This window comes from Loxodonta africana, chromosome 7, assembly GCF_030014295.1.
Source record: "Loxodonta africana isolate mLoxAfr1 chromosome 7, mLoxAfr1.hap2, whole genome shotgun sequence".
NCBI lineage: Eukaryota > Metazoa > Chordata > Mammalia > Proboscidea > Elephantidae > Loxodonta > Loxodonta africana.
In genome coordinates this window covers 131,586,092-131,599,921 of record NC_087348.1, presented here as the reverse complement: position 1 = coordinate 131,599,921, position 13,830 = coordinate 131,586,092, and positions in this window count along the sequence as shown.

Here is a 13,830-nt window from a genome sequence, read left to right as displayed (position 1 = left end):
AGGTGTATGTAAATTTTTATATGAGAGACTGACCTGATTTGTAAACTTTCACTTAAAGCACAATAAAAAAAAAAAAAGGTGAAATAATTTTTTTTTTTAAACTGTAAGATTTCATTGCCAGCAGACCTGAACTGCAAATAATGCTAAAGGAAGTTTTTCAGGCTGAAACGAAATGATATCAAAGGGAAATTTAGATCTTTAGGAATGGATAAAAATCATTGGAAATGGTATATACCTGGATAAATATTAATGAGATCTATTTGGGTTCTGGGATCTCATGATGAGTTTAAAATGTCATCAAGCTTAACAACTCAAGTAGCAGTCTCTCCCATCCGGTCGCTATAATATCTATAAGCCAAAAAAACCCCAAAACAAACCCATTGTTGTCAAGTCAATTCCGACTCATAGTGACCCTATAGGACAGAGTAGAACTGCCCCATAGGGTTTCCAAGGAGCACCTGGTGGATTTGAACCACCAAGCTTTTGGTTACCAGCTGTAGCTATTAACCACTACGCCACCATGGTTTCCGTAACACCTGTAAGGAAGCATAAAAATAAAAACTAGCTTTGAAATCTCAGACTGACAAAACACTGTCACAGTATATGAGGAATTCCCGATCGATTCAGATTGGGGGAAGAGCAAACAATAAATGTGACCTTTCAATGCTTTACCTTGACAAGCAGGTAGATGATTACATCTCAAAAAAAAAAAAAAGCTACAAGGAATTTCCTCTCTCTGCCACTCCATGTACACTGATTGACAAACCTAGGATGTATGTCTACCAGAAAAACCAGAAGAATAGGCAAAATACCTTGAAGTACCCAGTATGAATCTTAGCCTACAAACTCAGGTATGCAAGAACTTTATTTATAGATCAAATTAAAACTCACCTTAAGCCCCCATCTCGCCAGGCTGGTAGGAAACCTAATTTTTTTCTTTACTAGAAACCTGTATTTTCTTGCGGCAGAATGAGAACGCAGGAAACTTCTGTGTTGCCTCCAAAACAGACAAAAGGTTTCTGACCTTCACTCTATTGTGGTTACTGCTGACATTTTCTTTTTCTATATCCAGAGTTGCCCGTTTATGTAGAGAGTCTCCACTTCCATGTGACATGTGGAGTCCGGATATTTTTGCTGATAGAAAAGCTTTGGTGCTGAAGACACAGCCTCCCTATTTGCTCTTTACAACAATCATTTCTCCTGGGTTCTTTCTGCTTCCTTTGTTGTGGTGCCACTGAGTCGGTTCCAGCTCCCAGCAACCCTGTGTACAACAACACAGAACCCTGCCCAGTCCTGTGCCACCCTCGCAGTTGTGGCTGTGTTTGAGCTCCTTGCTGCAACCACTGTGTCTGTCCATCTCACTGAGGGTCTTCCTCTTTCTTGCTAACCCTCTCCCAAACATGATGTCCTTCTCCAGAGACTGGCCCCTCCTGATAACGTGTCCAGGGTGTGTGAGATGAAGTCTAGCCATCCTCCTTCCAAGGAGCATCCGGGTGCATTTTTTCCAAGACAGATGAGTTCATTCTTCTGGCCGTCCATCATAGTCACTGTTCTTCACCGTAATTCAAGTGCGTCCATTCTTCAGTCTCATTCATTGTCCAGCTTTCACATGCATACGAGGCAGTTGAAAATACCATGGCTTGGCGTCAGGGAAACCTTAGCCGTCAAAGGGACGTTTTTGCTTTTGAACGCGTTGAAGAGGCCTGTGGATGCAGGTCCGCCCGAAGCGTTGCCCTTTGACTTCCTGACGCTGCTTGCGCGGCTGCTGACTGTGGATCCCAGTAAATGAAAGCCTTGACAGCTTCGATCTCTTCTCCGTTTATCGTGATGTTGCTCATTGGTCCGGTTGGGAGGATTTCTGTTTTCTGTATGTTGAGGTGTAATCCATACCGAAGGCTGTGGTCTTCGATCTTCATCAGGAAGTGCTTCAGGTCCTCTTCACTTTCAGCAGCAAGGCTGTGTCATCTGCATAACGCAGGTTGTCAGTGAGTCTTCCTCCAATCCTGATGCCCCGTTCTTCTTCATATAGTCCAATTTCTGGCAGACAGGTTGAATAGGTATGGTGAAAGGACACAACCCTGATGCACACCTTTCCTGACTTTAAACCACGCAGTATCCCCTTGTTGTGTTCAAATGATTGCCTCTTGGTCTATGTACAGGTTCTGCTTCCTTAAAAACCCATTGCCCTTGAGTCGATTCTGACTCATAGCGACCCTATAGAGTCGCTATGAGTCTACTTCCTTAAGGGCACCTCAGTTGAACGACAGGGTTCCCCGCTCAATCTCAGGGCTGACAAACCTACATCCTTTCCCAAATTTGAGAGTGTGTTCTCATCTACCTTTCCCTTTTTTTTTTTGTCTCTACAATACTCTGCTTTCTCCTCTCCTACATTTTATTGTTATTTTTTTTTTAATGGGCCTAGGTGTTTCTGAGATAGCCACTGACTTTGGAGTACTTATGTTTTTAGTCATGTAAAATGCCTGAGATTAAGAATTACTAAGGAAAGAGTAGTCCTGGATTCTTGCGTAGAGCAGGGGAAAGAGAAAAATACAAGATCTCACACAAATCAGTCTCAGTAACTTAACCTGACCTACTTTATAATTTGTTTCTTTCTAAAGTAATGTATGCTGCGTATTCCAATGACGGAACACTACACAGCAATGAGAATGAACGATCTAAAATTGCATGCAGTGATATGGATAAATCTCAAACATAATATTGAATGAAAGAAGCCAGACACAGAGTAGTAGAGACTGTATGGTTCTATTTATGTAAAGTTTTTTTATTTTTTTTACCCATAACAAGCAAAAACTGCCCTGTGCTGTTAAAAGTCAGGATAATGGGCTCTAGTGCCTGAAAAGGAGCACAAGGATACCTTCAAAGGTGCTATTTTATTTCATTACCTGGGCACCATCTACATAGGTATGTTCGATTTGTGAAAATTCTTTGAGCTGTACGCTGCCTTTTACAGTTTTCTGTACATACACATAAAACCCCGCTGCCATCAAGTCAATTTCTACTCATAGCGACCCTATAGGATAGAGTAGAACTGCCCCATGTGGTTTCCAAGGAGCACATGGTGGTTTTGAACTGATGACCTTTTGGTTATCAGCCGTAGCTCTTAACCACTAAGCCATATAAGTAAGATATGTATTTAACAATTTAACAATACAAATTAAAAAAAAAATACTAAGTGTTTAAATGTTCTTTGCTTTGAAAAACATTTTAATGGATCTGAAGAAATTTGTTTTTTAATTTGACTTTATTATGGTAAAATATAACAAAAAATGCCATTTTAACCATCTTTAAGTGTAGAATTCAGTGACATTAATTATAGTCACTGTTGTGTAACCATCATCACAGCCTATTTCCACAAGTTTTCCATCGTCCCAAATGGAAACTCAGTGCGCCTGAAGCCGTAACTCCCATCTCACTCTTCCTCCAGCCCCTGGTGGCTACTAATAAACTTTGTCTCAGTGCCTTTGCTGATTCTAGGTATTTTTATATAAATGGGCTCGTACAGTATTTGTCCTTTTGTGTCTGACTTACTTCATGTAGCATAATATTTTCAAGGTTCATCTATGTCATGCATGTATCAGAACTTTGTTTCTCTTTATGGCCGAATAGAAATCCATTGCATGTCTGTTGCACAATTTACGTATCCACTCATCCGTTGATGGATGCTTGGGTTGTTTCCATCTTGTAGCTAATGTGAATAAAGCTGCAATGAATACTAGTTACGCGTATCTGTTTGAGTCCCTGCTTTCAGCTCTTTGGGGTATATATACCCAGGAATGGAATTGCTGGGTCGTGTGTTTATTCTATGTTTACCTTTTAGAGGAACCACCAAAATTTTTTCCACAGCGACTGGACCATTTTATTTTCCCCACAACAGTGCGTGAAGTTTCTCCACACACTCAGTAACACTGGCTGGCTTTTGTTTTTCTGATAATAGCTATATGAGTGGGTGTGAAGTGGTATCTCACTGTGGTTTTGATTTGCGTTTCCCTAATGACTAATGATGTTGATCATCTTTTCATGTGCTCATTGGCCATTTGTATATCTTTTTTGGAAGAAATGTCTATTTAAGTACTTTGCTAATTTCTTAATTGGGTTGTTTGTCTTTTTGATGTTGAGTTGTAGGAGTTCTTTACATATTCTGGATATTAAACCTTCATCAGAAACATGGTTACTAAATATTTTCTTCTGTTCAATAGGTTGTTTTATCACTTCTTGACAAAGTCCTTTGATACATAAAAGTTTTTAATTTTTACAAAGTCCAACTCACCTGTTTTTTGTTGTTGCTGCTCATGTCATCTGTTTTTCAACACAGATGTTGCTAAATAAATCCAAGATTTGATATTTGATATAAATGAACTGACAGAATCTTCTGTTTAAGGAAGAAGAATAAATCAAAAGATAGTAAAGAATTGTGAAAGATGAAAACTGTATGGTCAGTGGTAAAAAAAAAAAAAAAAAGATTTAAAACACTTTTTGATGGCCATTCCTGGGAGATGCTTATTGTTATGGATTGAATTGTGTCCCCTAAAACTGTGTGTTGTAAACCCTGACCTATATGCCTGTGGTTAAAATCCCACTTGGGAATAGGTTTTCTGTTATGTTAATGAGGCATGATTAGTGTAGAGTGTGCCTTGAGTTAAAAAAAAAGAGCAGATTAGACAAGCAGAAATGAAGGGAGATGCCAAGCCACATGAAGATCACCCAGGAGCAGAAGCTCAAGGAGACAATGACCTCCCTCCAGAGCCGACAAAGAAAGGCTTCCTCTAGAGCCAGCACCCTGAGTTCGGACTTCTAGCCTCCTAAACTGTGAGAGCATAAATTTCTGTTTGTGAAAGCCACCCACTTGTGGTTATTTCTGTTACAGCAGCACTAGGTAACTAAGACACTTACGAAGAAGATTGCTAAGCAACAAAGTTAGAAACAAATTAAAAATATTTACTAAATGTAGTTTTCTGGAACAGGGAAATAGCTAGGGTTTTCAACTTCTCCGAGGAGATTAGCAACATGGTTTTAAAAGCTAGCGAGTGATAAGACTATTTAGGAATAAACTTTAAATTATTTTTGACTTGAAGAATTAAGTGGAGCAGTGACTGTAGAAGAGAAATTATTAATCTATTTAATTGATCTATAAGTGGTTTGACCTTAATCAGAAAATTATACTAATTAATAAGTTTTCTCAGAACTAACTTCCTAAATTATACTTCTAGTATCTGCATAAAGAAATAAATGTTTGTTTTACTGACAACAAACTAGTTTCTGGGCCAAGAACTTTCCATCCATATGCCAAATATCTGAAGTATGCTTTAATCTCAATATTAAGCATATTTTCCGTCTGTATGGCACTTAAGTCTGCAAAAATGCTTTGAGTGATATTAAACTAACCCAGTTTTACAGATGTGGAAACTGAGGCTTAGAGAGGTTAAGTGACTTGTCCATGATCACATAGATTGCATATATTTTAAGAGCCACTTCCTGTTGCTGTAATATCACTTGTAAAAGAGCAATGAAGTGAGAAAGTGGGTCTGTCTTGGATCCATCCAAGAGGATTTGATAAAACTATACTTCATTGCATAGTTTTTACTAAGGGAGATTTTCACGGCAGGGTTCTCCAAAACCCAGTTATGTCAGGATTGAAGCTTATATGTGCAGCTGCACCCGTAACAGGCTGTTGGTATTTTCATCCGGACTGACCATCGTGAATATGTTAGCATAGATATTTTATGTGGTGTAATTTTTTCTTCTGTTTTCTGTCATTGCAGTTCTCCAGAACAAAAGGACAAATGGCTCTCTCTCCTTCAGAGGTATTTTGTCAGTATATATATTTTTGATCTTTAACCTGTAGTAAACAATTTAAAATCCTCTCTCTAGAGACATACCCCAAACTATTTCCCATCACCTTAGTAGAAATTGTTCATTTGTCCTCAAAATAAGCTGTTGAACACTAGCTACCACTTACTGTAAGTGATGTTTTCTCAGTACTTGAATTTCTTAAGTTCTAGGAAGGAGAACATTGAGGACTGTTGAGATCATTGTAGACAGAAATTAGACAATAATCTCTCCCATCTCTTTCCGTTGTCTCCAGCCTACCGACTGGAGCTAATAGTTTCCTCAAAGCTTGTATTAAGGTTCCGTAAATGCAGGGTTCTCTGCTCTGTATCTCACAAATCAGTTATTGTCTGTGCCTATGAGCATGCAAACTAAAACGGTAAATTTAGGTCCGTTTGTTAGTTCCATAATCCTTCGCTTCCTCTCCTTCCCCTTCCTCAAGCAATAGGGAGACAAAGATTTACACTCCGCTGGATAGTTAAATGAGAAGAAAAATGCCATTGTTTTGATTAGGTCTAGTGAAGTATTATATGTGCTCCTCTACTTATCAACAAGGTGCTGGGCCTGTCCAGAGTAGGCAGGGAAACTCTGAGAATAAAAAACATCACCCTGAGTTCCCTTACCCTGACTGTGCTTCTCAGACCTAGAGTATTCCATTCTTTCTTGTGACCCTGCTTTAACGTCCTGAGATTTTTCGTTTTTAATTCTCTTCCAACCCATAATGTAATCTGACTTTGCTGAGTCTTCCTATTGTTTTTCTTTTTTAAATAGCATATAAGTATATTGAAAATATTAGCAAAATAGATTGATTTTAAAATAAGCCACTAGCCGAATCCATCTGACTCAGTGTTATTTTGGGTTGTTGTTGCATTTGATTAGATACATCAATCTAGAGAAAGAGAAGGACTACCCGAAGAGCATCCCCCTCAAAATCTTCGCCAAGGACATTGGGAATTGTGCCTATGTAAGTGTTTCTAAGCCAGAAAATTAAATTCTAAGTTCCTGCCTAAGGGTAAACACCAGGGGTAAGAAGAGAGGCAGACAGACAGACTGAATGTGCTATGGAAGGTGGGCATATAGAAATACATCAGGGGCAGATGCATTCTCCTGGGTCTACGTTTGTCTTTGAATATATGAGAAGTGAACGTTAGAGAAAATGAAGCAAGAGAAATTCATATTAACTACAGCATTTAACAGTTCAGCTGGAAAGAATATTGCTTATCAGATGTCTCTTTTCTCCCTCCGCATTAATGTTTCTCTGGACCCTTTCATGGCAGCTGCAGAGGCTTGTAGTAAAGCTGTTTCCACAAGGAGGTATTTCCTATTAGTATGAAGCAATTTCTTCCAACTTGTCACTTCTTAAAGAGAGTGGTTCTGAAAAGCTCTTCATTCTTTGAGTTCTTAGGGATTGAATCCCTCAGGTTAACAAATGGACGAGCTGGGAGAGATGACATTTTAAGGAACCAGCATCTTTCTACCTCATGGCATTTATCATATTGGTCAAACAAATTAAGTCTTTAGCCCCGGTTATTATGAGTAATTTGATGACTGAGATTGTGGTGCAAGAGCCAAGATGTTATCAACAGGGAACAAGATGGAAACTTCTGAATATTTTTTGGATGGTAACACTTCACAGCAGCTCTAAATCGTACCAAACAGTTTTATTTGTGTGTGGAAAAATACGTAGTGGAAAACAGTTGTTTTGGCCAAAAGCAAAAGTTATGCAGATGTTCTGACCCACTCCTGAGTGCCAGATGGCCTTGTTAGTGGGAAATACTCAAATTTTTATTCTGTGAGACTACAGATATCTCCTGTAGCAAGGGGGAAAAAAAAAAAACCCCACTGTGTTTCTGCCTACTTTGATTCAGTTCTTGAGGCAGTTGGCTGCATTCAGGATTTTCATGGAGAATCTCTTGAGTCTCTTTTTTAGCACTTTTGTTTTCAGTGTATAGAAAGTGTGCTTGAGGAAGGACTGGGAGAGAAGACAGGAGATTTGGTCAGGTTAAAAAACCTGTTTTTAGCAGCAAATTAGTAGCAACACCCTGAACAAGTCGACAGTGAGGTGCTACACTCTGTCTGTTGTTCTCTGAAGTTGCTTTCACAGAAAGAGTCTCCTTTCAGGGAGCCCTACTTCCAGAAAGAGCAATTCCCCCAAACGGGAGTGCAAGCATGGGCAGCATTTCTTAGCCTTGGCCTTCACTTATGCACAACCTGTCAATGAACTTTGCTGCTATGGAACAAAACAGTCACATCTTCCGTTTTATTTGCTGGTTTTGTTGTTTACTAGCCACACAGCTCTAACCCAGTGCCGTCAAGTCAATTCCGACTCATAGCGACCCTGTAGGACAGAGTAGAACTGCCCCATAGAGTTTCCAAGGAGCGCCTGGGGGATTCCAACTGCCGACCCTTGGGTTAGCAGCTGTAGCACTTAACCACTACGCCCAGCTCTAGCCACTAAAATTCATTTGTTTTGTCGACCAGAGAGGCACTCAGGGAGAAATACACATCCTGTAATTACTGCTTTCAACACATGTGCCTTGTGTTAAGGAACCCGGGGTGGCACGATGGTTAAGTGCTTCGCTGCAACCTAGAGGTCCGCTGTTTGAACCCACTAGCCACTCCGCAGCAGACAGATGTAGCGGTTTGCTTCCCTAAAGATTTACAGCCTTGGAAACCCTGTGAGTCAGTTCTACCCTGTGCTATAGGGTTCTTATGAGTAGGAATCAGCTCCATGGCAGTGGGTGGGCCTTGTGTTAAAACCAAACCTGTTGCCGTTGAATGGATTCCAACTCATAGTGACTCGGTAGAGACAAGAAAAGCCATTATTTTAGAAACCCAGGTACATTGGGGAGTGATTATTAGTATTACAGGATTGATTCTTCACTTTACAAAAGACTATATATATATATAGCAAAAACCTTTCTCTTTCTTGAAATTACATCTCCAATTAAAGCCCTAAACCCTCCCTGTTGAGTTCTGACATACTTTTGCAGAATCCTTAGGGCTACAGGGAGCACAATTTGAAATCAGTATATTTTTTAAAAAAATAACTCAAGTATATAATCTGAACCACTGACCTTTCAGTTTGCAGTTGAGTGCTTAAAAACGTGTGCCACCAGGGCTCCATGTCATGTCAAGTAATTGGCTCATAAGGAAAAATACTATAATGAAGCAATGAATTATCGAAGTTTTCACTTAGCTTTATTTTTATATCTTTTTTGTTTGTATATCCTTTTGTTTCTATTTATGCAACTTATTTGTGCTATTTAAGCCCTGTCTCAGGAGCCCCGGTGGTACAGTGGTTAAGCGCTCGGCTGCTAACTGAAAGGTCGGCTGTTCAAACCAGCCACTCCGAGGGAGAAAGATGTAGCAGTCTGCTCCCATAAAGATAACAGCCTTGGAAACCGTATGGGGCAGTTCTGCTCTGTCCTACAAGACCGCTATGAGTAGTAATCGACTCAGCGGCACACAACAAGCCCTGTCTATAACGGACACAGCCTGATTGCTGATTGATCTGATAATATCATATGTAAAGCCTGTGTGCATAGTAAATAATGTTTTTAATAGTGTAGGGCATTATCTTATATTTTAAAAATGTCTCTTGGAATTTAATAACCTCTTGGGATGGGATGGATAACTCAGAATCTTGTTAATCCCTTTTCTAATTTGTTGCAAAGTGTCTTCTATTTTTAGATAACAGTTACTCAGTGTAGCTTAGCACAGAGCTGTTGCAGGTATTCAGTGGCAGAATAGGGAATAAAACTGAGCTTCCTAAAATTTTCAATCTTGTTTCCAAGACTCACTGGTTTTATTTAAAGCTTCTAAAGATTTCAGTGGTAAAAATGCTAGTAGCCACAGTGCCTGACACATGAAGTCCTCAGTAAATAATGGTTTTTTTTTTAAACCTTAAATTTCTTTCATAATCAGTTCTTATTCTGTTGTTACCTGAACTTTTTTTATACCAAACAAAGATAGAAAGCCTCATACTACAAAAACCATATTCAGGAAGAAATAGAAAATGATTCAGCTTTCTCCTTTTTTTATTAACCACTGCATTATGCAGATACAGAAATGATACAGAGAGCCAGCCTCACTGATTTTTTTTTGGCCATATACTGTCTGTGAAATATATTTTGTCTTTCTCAGTTGCTTAAGCTCTTATATGTTGTGAGTCATGCATTTCTTATTTAAGAGAAATAAATGTTTTTTTTGAAAGGCATATGAGAATGAAAGTAAATTATAATCAAGAGTTTATGTTGTACTTTAGTCATGAGCTTTACTCTGTCATTACTTGAAATCAAGATTTTGCCTTTAGATAATTATTTGACAATAATTATTTGTTTACCTGTTTTAAAAAATACTTATAGCTGTATTTCTCATTTTTTTCTTCTTTGCAGTCTAAAACTCTAACAGTAATGAATTCCGATACAGCGAATGAAGTTATCAGCATGTCACTGCCAATGCTAGGGATAACTGTAAGTTACTGTGTGCTGCGTTCTTGATTATTAACAATAAACTGTGATACTTTAGATTCATGTGAATATTATTCCTCCCATCATAAGACACCGGATTATTAGAGATATCAAAGTCATGTTTTGTCCCCGAAAACATAGAAAATAAGGACAGTAAAGCCTTAATATTAGCCTAATATCTGGATGCTATTCTTCTATTCCTATTTTAAAACCTGTGTGAACGGAAAACCATGATGATATTAAAGTTGAATTCTAAGGTAATAATATGTATATTTATTGTATATGCTATGTGCATATACAAAAACCCTGGTGGCATAATGGTTATGAGCTATGGCTACTAACCAAAATATCAGCAGTTTGAAACCACCAGGTGCTCCTTGGAAACCCTGTGGGGCAGTTCTACTCTGCTCGAGTTGGAATTGACTCGACAGCAATAGGTTTGGTTTGTATATGCATATACAGTAAAATTTTTTTTTTTTTTTGGTATAAGATTCTTAGTAAGAAAGTTTCAGTGTTCTTCCCCCTTTTGAACTCATCACCATGTGACTATTCTTTATCTCCACCCCTGGTTCCTCCCCTCCCCTCCCTTACCTTATTCTTCAGTTATTATCACAAGACTCAGTCAGTCTCAGGTTGATGGATTCTGAAGGACTTTTTTTTTTGGTAGTAGACTTTTCACATAAGGTTCACAGGGCTAGAAACCATATTCCCTGATTACGCATGCTAAAGATGTGGCTGGTACCTCTAACAAATTGGTCCGTAGAAAGACATACTTAACATTAGACCGTGAATTTGAAGAGCTTTAGTGAGCATGCCACACTCATCGCTGTTTTGCTTTCAGCTTTCTGCTTCTTTATGTTTTATGAGGCAAAAGTGAGTTTTTGAAATTTTATTAGTGGAGAAGATTGGAATATTTGAGGATGAGGTAGGAGAAAGAGAAGTGAAAGAGTTTCCTCATTGCCTCCCTATCTGTGTAAGTACCACCCAGTGCATACTTTTATTAAAGGAAACATTTCAGAAGGATAAAAAACTAAGGGAAGTACTTGTAGAGTACTATTCCTTGAGTGAGGGTCTCAATAAATATGAAAAACAGTTACTTTGATGTGACGTGACATGTATGTAAGACGTATCGTAGTATTGTTAAGTGTATTTAGCTTTTGCTTGTACATAATGGTATAGCAAGCCATTAAGAACTCTGGGCAAGCAAAATTTGGGATAAGAAATCTGATTTTTTTATTAGCAAAATGTAATAATATATTTAAAATATAATTAAATTTATACCGTATGCCCTGGGTAAAGTAGGCACCTCTGCATTGATTTCTAACCTGTATTATCATATCTTGGAAGACAGCGAGTAGCTTTAGGGGTGGAAAGGAAGATTAATTAGTGATGTGATTCATTTTATATATGCCTTTTCTTTGAATAAAGTGATCAGTGGTCAGTCTTCTCACACCAAAAAAAAATTTTTTTTCTATTCAATTTAATTAGGAATTGAAGCTATTTGGTTATACCTCATCTAAGGTGTTCCTTCTACAGTGTTTTTAGACACTACATAAGAAGAAAGGATTTTTATTAGATCTCTTTTCCTATTTACAATAAATTTTTTGGCAAGAGATGGGGTGAGGAGAAAGTAAACTGAGTGGTTGGTGGGATGCGTGTCCATGTATGATATTCTCCATAGCTGGGACCCTCCATTATACGGGCAGGGCCATGATTTTTAATCAGAAGTTAAAGGCAAGCATATGACTTATTGCCAACAGGATTGGCTCTATCTGTTCTAGCTTCATTCGAAACATATTTTTGCTTTGTCTTCTTGTAGAGGACTCTTTAAAATAACTCAGTGTAGTCTGTATAATTTAGCATTATTTGTTTCAAGTGGGATTTTTAGTGCTGCTAGGTTATATTTCTGCTGGTGAACGATTTCATTGTTTTCTATGACTGGATCTATTCTCTAGACAGAATTCTTGTTTTCTTTGTCCCCAGGACTGGACTTGCCCATAACTAAAGCCACTGGAGACTGTGCCAGCTACCTATCTTCTTTTCCTATCTCCTCAAAGCCTTTCAGTCATTCTTTTCCTGCTCAGAAGCAGCTGAGCTAATAATTAGCCTTTTGCCTTCTTTAGCCACAGACATAGCAGTGTTTGTAGCTTTCTGGAAGATGAGATTATCTTTGCAGGGGCGTGTTGGAGGTTACGTCCAACATTCTATGAGAAGTCTGGAGACATAGCAGAAATTAGAACTTTAAGGAAGAGAGAAGCCTTTCAGAAAACCAGAGAATTTCTTCTTCCTTTGTGAAAGGGCATAGATACGATTTCATATTCTTTGTGTTACCCATACAGTGAGGGTCTGATTCTGTTGTAGTTTGTGGCTCTTCCACCACCACGAGGGGAAAAGGCAGGATTCCTGAGTTCTCTGCTGGGAGTAGGGGAGGTTTTACAAATCAGCAGTGCCATCTTCAAAAACCACCACCACCCCTAGCAACCTGAATAGCATTTATATTGTCTCCATTTTTTTCTTTGTGCAAAGCATAGAAATGCCTCAAAAAATGTTCCCTCATTCAAGTAACTTTTAATTCTTTATCTCAAAGGGTTCTGAGAGAGATTACCAATTATGGGTCAATTCTGGCAAAGAAGAGGCACCATACCCACTTATTGGTAAGTTTCTGGAAAAATCTAAGATGGAATTGATTGTATTTTAACTATATTTCCAAGTATCTTAGAGAATTGGTCATATGGTCCTAAGCTTTAATGCTGTTAAAAATTAGATCTCATAAAATATTCATTTAATAAACATCTGTCAAGCATTTATGTATGAGAAAAATAATATCTCTTTACTCAAACAGCTAATGGTATAGTTGGGAAGAGAAATGTAAATTTTCTTCTCAGCTTTTTCACTTTAAAAACAGCGCTATCTTGCCAAGCTTTTTTTTTTTTTTTCCTGTATGAAAGCAATATGTATTGTTACTCCTTTTTCTCCATACATTTGTTTTTCATATCCCGTTCTTGAATATCCTGTTCCCTTTCCTGCCTACTATATTGTCTCAGTGGAGCCCTGGTGGCTCGGTGGTTAAAAGCTCAGCTGCTAACCAAAAGGTCAGCAGTTCGAACCCACCAGCTGCTCCTTGGAAACCCTGTGGGGCAGTTCTACTCTGTCTGTAGGATCACTGTGAGTTAGAATAGACTCGACAGCAGCAGGTTTGGTTTTTTGGTTTTATGTTGTCTCTATGGAAAACCATCTATGATCCAATCATGTGTTTTAATCTGTCAGTAAGCATTTATTTAACACCTGTCATGTCCCCAGAACTTCCCTAGGCAGCATAAAGAAGATGAGATTAACCTATTTAGATTCCTAAAAGTGTTCACTTGCAATCAACTTGATGGCAGTGGGTTTAGGGTTTTTTTTTTTTTTTTCCCCAGAACTTGCCAACTAACTACTACTTTACTAATTAACGTACTTTGCCTTTTCTTTAGCCAAATTTTCTAGCATATGTTCTTGAGGAGCTATTGGTAAA